The sequence below is a fragment of the Dipodomys merriami genome, unplaced genomic scaffold (assembly GCF_024711535.1).
Source record: "Dipodomys merriami isolate MVZ:Mamm:240054 unplaced genomic scaffold, mDipMer1.0.p SCAF_353, whole genome shotgun sequence".
Classification (NCBI taxonomy): domain Eukaryota; kingdom Metazoa; phylum Chordata; class Mammalia; order Rodentia; family Heteromyidae; genus Dipodomys; species Dipodomys merriami.
Genome location: NW_027205082.1, coordinates 399,532 through 406,507, shown reverse-complemented (window position 1 = coordinate 406,507; position 6,976 = coordinate 399,532). Strand labels below are relative to the sequence as shown.

At 37.0% G+C, this 6,976-nt stretch overlaps 1 non-coding gene across 1 annotated transcript; it reads left to right on the top strand.

Annotated features, from left to right (window-relative positions):
* The first annotated feature begins 6,384 nt into the window (after window positions 1-6,384).
* LOC138804052 (U6 spliceosomal RNA) lies at window positions 6,385-6,491 on the top strand. The gene has a single exon (XR_011365146.1). It is a non-coding gene; the product is annotated as a U6 spliceosomal RNA (small nuclear RNA).
* The last annotated feature ends 485 nt before the right edge of the window (window positions 6,492-6,976 follow it).

The following is a 6,976-nucleotide window of genomic DNA, read 5'->3' as shown; positions in this document are numbered from 1 at the left end:
GTTTGCCCCCTCTCGCTCTCTATCTCGCTCACACTGAGTCTTTTGCAACCTTTCAATCTATTCATTCACCATGTATACCAGTAAGGCTTGTAGAGCTTTTTGGGTACTCTCTTCTGGATTATTCATTAATATTCTGTCACCTGATTATCATGAGTGGGAATTCATATACCCAGACTTGCCATTTTTTTGTGTTTTCTGGCTTGTTCTGCCCATTTGGTATGAAAGTAAACCAATTTTGTGCTAGACCACTATTTTAAGGCAAGCATCAATCGGAGTCCTGTAGTTGCACAGTCAAAATGGCTGCAGATACAATCTAGTACATCAGATACAATCTATTCATCATCAAACAACCATGGACTAATAGGGTAATAAAAGCAAAAAGGATTTGACACACCAGAAATTATTAGGTTTAGGGAGAATTGTGGAGAAAAATAGGATTAGAGGGATGTGGAGAGGTAAAAGAAGAGTGAATTTGGGCTGGGAAGGTGGCTCAGTGGTAGAGTGCTTGCCTTGCATGCCTGAGGCCCTGGGTTTGATTCCTCAGCACCACATAAGCAAAAAGAAAAAAGCTGGAAGTGGCGCTGTGGCTCAAGTAGTAGAGTGCTAGCCTTGAGCTGAAGAGCTGAGGGACAGCTCCCAGGCCCAGAGTTCAGGTCCCACGACTGGATCCCCCCCAAAAAAATTAAAAAAAAAAAAGAAATCTGGTGGAAAAAAAAGAGTGAATTTAACCAAGTCCTAATCTCTGAGAGGGAAATGCATTGTACAGAATGATTGGAGAGAGATTTTTTTAAAAATAAAGAAAAAATGGATAAACAAAAATTTAAATCTAAGAAGTGAAACACTTAAAAATTATGTAACTTTAAAGAAATGATATGGAGAGAAGAAAAGGATAGGTTGAGAGGAGAGGAGGGATAGAAAGGAAACATGAAAAACTAAAAAATAAAAGAAAATTAAAATTAGTTAATTGAAAATTATACTGGTATAAAGAGATAATACTGCCATTAAAGAAATTAAGCCTAAGATTTTTTGAATCGAGTAATAAATTTCAGGATTAAGTATGTACACAATGGGGGATAAGGTCTAATAATTGACCACTGGTATGTATCTGGGGATGAGCAGAACAGCAATTATGTCAAACAAAAAGAAAGAGAGAGAGAAAGAAATGAAAACAATAAAAAAAGGACCAAAAGGTCAAAAGAGATTAAACCCCCACACACACATCAAAAATAAAAATTATGAGAAAAAATTAACATCAAACACTTTTAAAAATTGAAAAAAAGGTTAAAAAGAAGAGTTCTTTTATTTGGGGTTTTTTTTTTGGGGGGGGGATGATAAGACCCTGTATCTCTCCTGTGTCTATAACCTGTCTCTTGGTGGAGTCTCTGGTGTGCTTGTGGTGTTTAGTTTTCATTTTGCTTGACTGGTTTCTTAAGTCAGTTTTTTTTTGTGCAGGCAGAAAAATGCTCTGCTTTACCCAGGATTTTGTGATCCTCTTCCCAGGCTATTCAGTGGGAGGGAGATATGCTTTGAATATCACCAAAGAGGGAGATGGCAGTTTCCTCCAGTGTGTAAATGCCATGATGAGGTAGGGTTGGGGCCTTTCAGAAAATGGTAGCTTTTCCCTGAGGGGCAACTCCTGAAACACTCATGGAACACATTCTCAGGGTTTTTTTTTTTTTTTTACTTAGTTTCAATTGTTTGCCTAGGCTGTTGTAGGGAGGGGCAGCCTCTGGCTCTGTTTACCATGTGAAGGACATCACTCCACAGAGGCTCCACTGGCTTGGTGGGGTGACATTCCCCTGTGTGGAGCTGAGCCTGACAGGTCATGTCTACTTCCTGTGACCTACTAAATGACTCTTTTGTTTTCTTCCAAGGCCTGAATTGGAGCTAGTTGCTCAGCCCTGGGGAGGTCAGTAACATAGATGGAGATCTCTGGTAGTGGGGGAGGGGCGGCCTTCCCTTCTCTGATCCCTGAGAAGGAGTAAGGATGTCAGGATTCTACTCATGTAAGAGTGTTGGTTCCTGGGTCATCTCTGGTCTGTGATCTGCAGGATGAAGATATCTGCTCCTTGTCAGTTCTTGCTGGTGTTGAGTAGAATCTGCTCACCAGCCACGTCTAGGGCCTTTGTCATGGACTCTCTCTGTAGGTATGGTGGCTATAGCCACTGGCGCTGTACCTACTGCCACCTCAGCTGTGGCTACTGGCAAGTGCTCAGATCTGTCATCTTGCCTGGATTTTCCATCTTTGGCCAAACTCTCTGTACTGTGATGGCACACTTGGTGTGACTGGAACATTTAAACTGCTTTCTATGTAAGAGCTTGTTTACCCTCCAGCTTCTCCTCCTCCATCTTTCCCCAAAACCTCATGATTTTTTGAGTGTTTTTTTAGTGAAAAATGTTTTTGGTGTTTATATTTTGGTTTGGCATAAAATGAGCCTACTATTGTCTTAATTTAATAAAAAAAACTTTCTGATTCTATGACAGCATAAATTTTGTGGGTAATGGTTAAGACTAGGTTGACTTTCTGAAAAAAAAAATCACCACCCATAAAAGAGGAACAAAAAGAAAATAACATATGACAGGAAACATTAATCTTAATGGACTAATAGTCTGTCAGTTTGATTTAACTTTTAATCAAAAATTAAAGTAATACTTGATAATGTTTTATTAACATATTTAAATTTCTTCATTCTTGTCATTTAAGATTCACTTTATAAAGAAATTCAACAGGTGACAGTGTTTTTTCATGACTTTTCCAAAGAAATGATCATTTCATCATTATAGTGTATAGCACAATATACCCAGAAAGCATTTAAGGAAAAATTTTTTCCCATTCTTTGGTTTGCTTCAGTCTGTATTTAAAGCTGCATACCACATTTTACACACTCTATTGTCTGTCTTCTCATTTGAAACATTTCAATAAGTTTTCTTTCCCTAGTTTGTCAGCCAGCAAATCTTTATAAAACAACATGCTTTCATTCATTGTGCTTTCCAAAATATATCTTACAAATGCCAAAACGAAGCACAATCGGAAACATCTGTGGATTTTTCCACCTAGAGTACAAAGTAATCACTTTCCAAACTCCTTAGAACCAGCTGTTCACTGGCATTAATTGTGCTGTCACTTCCATGCTTTAAAACAACAGCATTTGACAATGGCGTACATTTTAATTGGTTTACCACATTTGGTTTGTTTTCAGCAAGGACTGTCTTCACGGAAGATGGTAATGGATGAGGTTTGTAATTATGTATTTTGAAAGGGCTCTAAGTTGTGGATATAGAATATCCATTTCAGTGACTAAATATTTAAATTAAATCCTATAATGGATACTCCAATTTTCTGATTAAAGTGTTCTACAATCTAGATATTTTTTAAGGAAATATTGTAATTGTTTCCTTGGTGACAACGTAATTGGAAGACTTAAAATTTTCTTTTTTTTTTATAGTGAAAACGCTGTACAGAGGGGTTACAATTACATGGGCAAGATAATGAGTACATTTCTTTTTTTTCTTTTTCTTTCTTTTTTTTTGGGGGGGTCTGGTCTTGGGGTCTGGGCGCTGTCCTTCAGCTCTTCAGCTCAAGGCTAGTGCTCTACCACTTGAGCCACAGCACCATTTCTGGCTTTTTTCTTTTTGCTTATGTGGTGCTGACGAATCGAACCCAGGGCCTTGAGCATGCAAGACAAGCGCTCTACCACTGAGCCACCTTCCTAGCCCATGAGTGCATTTCTTATCAAGCATTGTAGTCTCCTCCTTGGTTTCCCCTTCCCATCTCTTCCCTTCCCATCCTTCCACCCCCTCCCTCTCCACGCAATCCTCCTCCCCGCCCCCACCAAAGTTGTAAAGTTCGTTTTTCCATATAACGACTTGTACATCTCATTGTTCCAAAGGATCCAACTGTACCCCTATTTAAACGATTTGTTTTTTTCCTTCCCTTCCACAAATTATACCAACCTCAAATACAGTGAAAGCAGGGTTATACCATGGGGGAGGGACATACAAAGCAACAAAGAAATAATCTTATAAATGTGTAGAAACAATCACCTGAAAGAAAAAAAATTTGAATACATATATTAGGGTTCACTTCCCTAAAATCAACTTATCTGACCTTTTCTGCTTGACTCAGACATATACTAGTTATTGCAAATAAGGGAAACCATGGGACCTAAGTTTCTTTGGTACCGGCTTACTTCACTTAATATGAATTTTTTTCTATGGAAGACTTAAAATTTTCATATACTATTGCCGTCTTAAATGAAGTGAATGTACCTGGGTTTGCATACAGAACTTTTGGGACAGCATTAATGTTTGAATCTTTGATGGGATTTGATTGGGAATTGTGGCAGGCTTTCATGGTATGAGAAGAAAAAGGATCTGATTGGAATTTATAGCAATATCTAGTTGCTTCCACCCCTGGACAAGTCATTATCATTGGTGAAGATGTTGCCATTTGAATTTACAATGCCCCAGAAAGACCTATGTGTTAAAGAAAAATGACTTTCCATTTCCTCCCAGACTGTGGAGAATACTGAATAGTTCTTCTGGAGATTAAGTTCTTCAGAATAAAACCTATGAGAACATGCACTCTCATCTTCTTTCTTCTTTTCTCTTTTAATCATTCTAGGTCAAAAACATTTCTTTTTGTCATACTCCTCACCTTGACATTGTCTTGTCACAGGCCACCAAAACAATAAAACCGACTGAACATACACTGAAACCTTCAAACTTATAAATCTGAGTAAGCCTTTCTGTTTAATAAATGGACAATATCATTTATTATGGTAGGTTATAAAGCTAACACAGAAATCTAGTCTTTGTAACAATGTAGAGTATATAAAAATGCTTCATTATAAAATATCTAACTCCAAGTTATATTTTGTGTTTTTGTTTCTGTAGATCTTAAGGCTTAAACTCATGGCCTGACTGGTCGTTTTGTGTTCAAGGCCAGTGCTCTACATAAAATCTGAACTGGAACTCCTTTTCTCCTGGTGGTTAATTGGAAATAAGAATCTAATGAACTTTCCTATTCTGGCTGACCTATTCATGTTGCATACTTTATGTAATTCCAATTCTCAGCATTATATACATGTTCCAACTACAATATAAAAAACTTAAAATATACTAAGGATATTTGTAAAGTATAAAATGAGGGAAGAATTTTCATCCTTTAGAAATCTATGCAAAATCTATGCTAAACTATTGATATTTTACTGGACCTTTCCTGCAACCAGTTTGATATAGTTTAATACTTGTCACACAAACTTTCTCTGTATTCTACTGCATATATACTTTTTCACATATGTTTGTATATGTATACATATATGTATCTATCTATATATGTTCCAATGTGCATCATCAGACTTGAAACTGCTTTGTTTTGCTGTTCAGCAATGAACCTTGTCGGCTCATTCTGTGACAATATCTGTTCTCATTTTCATCATTCCTTTATTTACCAAATCATCAACCTTCTAAAATCAGCTGCATTTCTTGGGTAAGGTTACCAATCAGTCCAACAAATATCCACCCAGAGGCTTTTAATAAAGCAAGTTTTAAGGAAGAATATAACATGAAGTGACAACTACAGAAATTCCACAGAGACCTGACATCTTTCACATTTCTGTCTTCCTTCTCTTCTCATACTTCAGAAAGTATTGACTAACACTATAAATATACTGCAATTATAAGTTAAGGATCAGTGTTTTCTTTCCAACCTGAAGCCTTCTTTTCCAGATTCTTGACATAAACTTTTTGGAAGATTTTTTGGATTGTGATGGGATTCCACCCAAAACAAAGCCATGTATATCAAGAAAGTCAATGTTTTCAACTCAGAGTACTAAACAAAAGAGGGAGAAAATTAAGGTTAGCTATATATGTTAAGCACAAATATAGGCAATATCAAGATATCTTGAAATTGTATACTTTTACTGGATAAAGTGGCTCAAACCTGTAATATTATCTACTTAGAAAACAGAGATTAGAGAATTGCAGTTCCAGGCAAGCCCAGACCAAAAAAAAAAAGGAAGTTTCAGAAACTCTAACCATTTGATGGGTGCTATATGTTTTGCTTGTGTTAGGAGGACCACAGTCCAAGCAGACCCAGGCATAGTGATACTTACCTCAAAAGAAGCAATGAAGTTACAATCTGCAGGTATGGCAGTAGTAGAGATACCAAAGTTGTAAAGTTCCTTTCATTGTTGCAATGGGTCTACCTGTATCCCTATTTAAACATTTTCCCCTTCCCCTCCACAAATTATGCCAACATCAAAAATGTGTGCTTATGTAAGAAATGCATGATTCTAAAATTTCATGACAATTCTTTTGAACTTACTTTTTTGTGGAATTGACTAAGAAAATAAATTACACCTTCTATATAAAAAATGTTCTGTGCTTAATCCGGCAGCCTATACACTAACATCAGAATGATACAGAGAAGATTAGCATGGCCCCTGCTCAAGGATGACTTGAAAATTAGTGAAGCAATCCATGTTTTTACAACAAATGCTGGAGGGGATGGGGCCACCAGGGAACCCTACTGCATTCTTGGTGGGAGTGTAAAAGTCTTCAACCACTTTGGAAAGCAGTATGGAGTTTCCTCAAACGACTCCACATAAAGCTCCCCTATGACCCAGCAATCCCACTTTTGTTCATTTACCCAAAGGATCACAAACAAGTCCATACTAAAACTACCAGCACAACTATGTTTATTGCAGCATTATTTACCATAGCTAAGATATGGAACCAACCCAGATGCCCCTCAGTAGATGAATGGATCAAGAAAACCTGGTAAATATATACAATTGCATGCTCTGCCTCCATCAGAAAGAATGACATTGCCCAATTTGTTAGGAAATGGAAAGATTTGGAAAAAAATTTTTAAGTGAAGTAAGCCAACTCCAAAGAAATATAGGTCCCATGGTTTCTCTTATTTTCAATAGCTAATATATGTCCGGGATTATCAGAAAATGTCTTAAGCTAT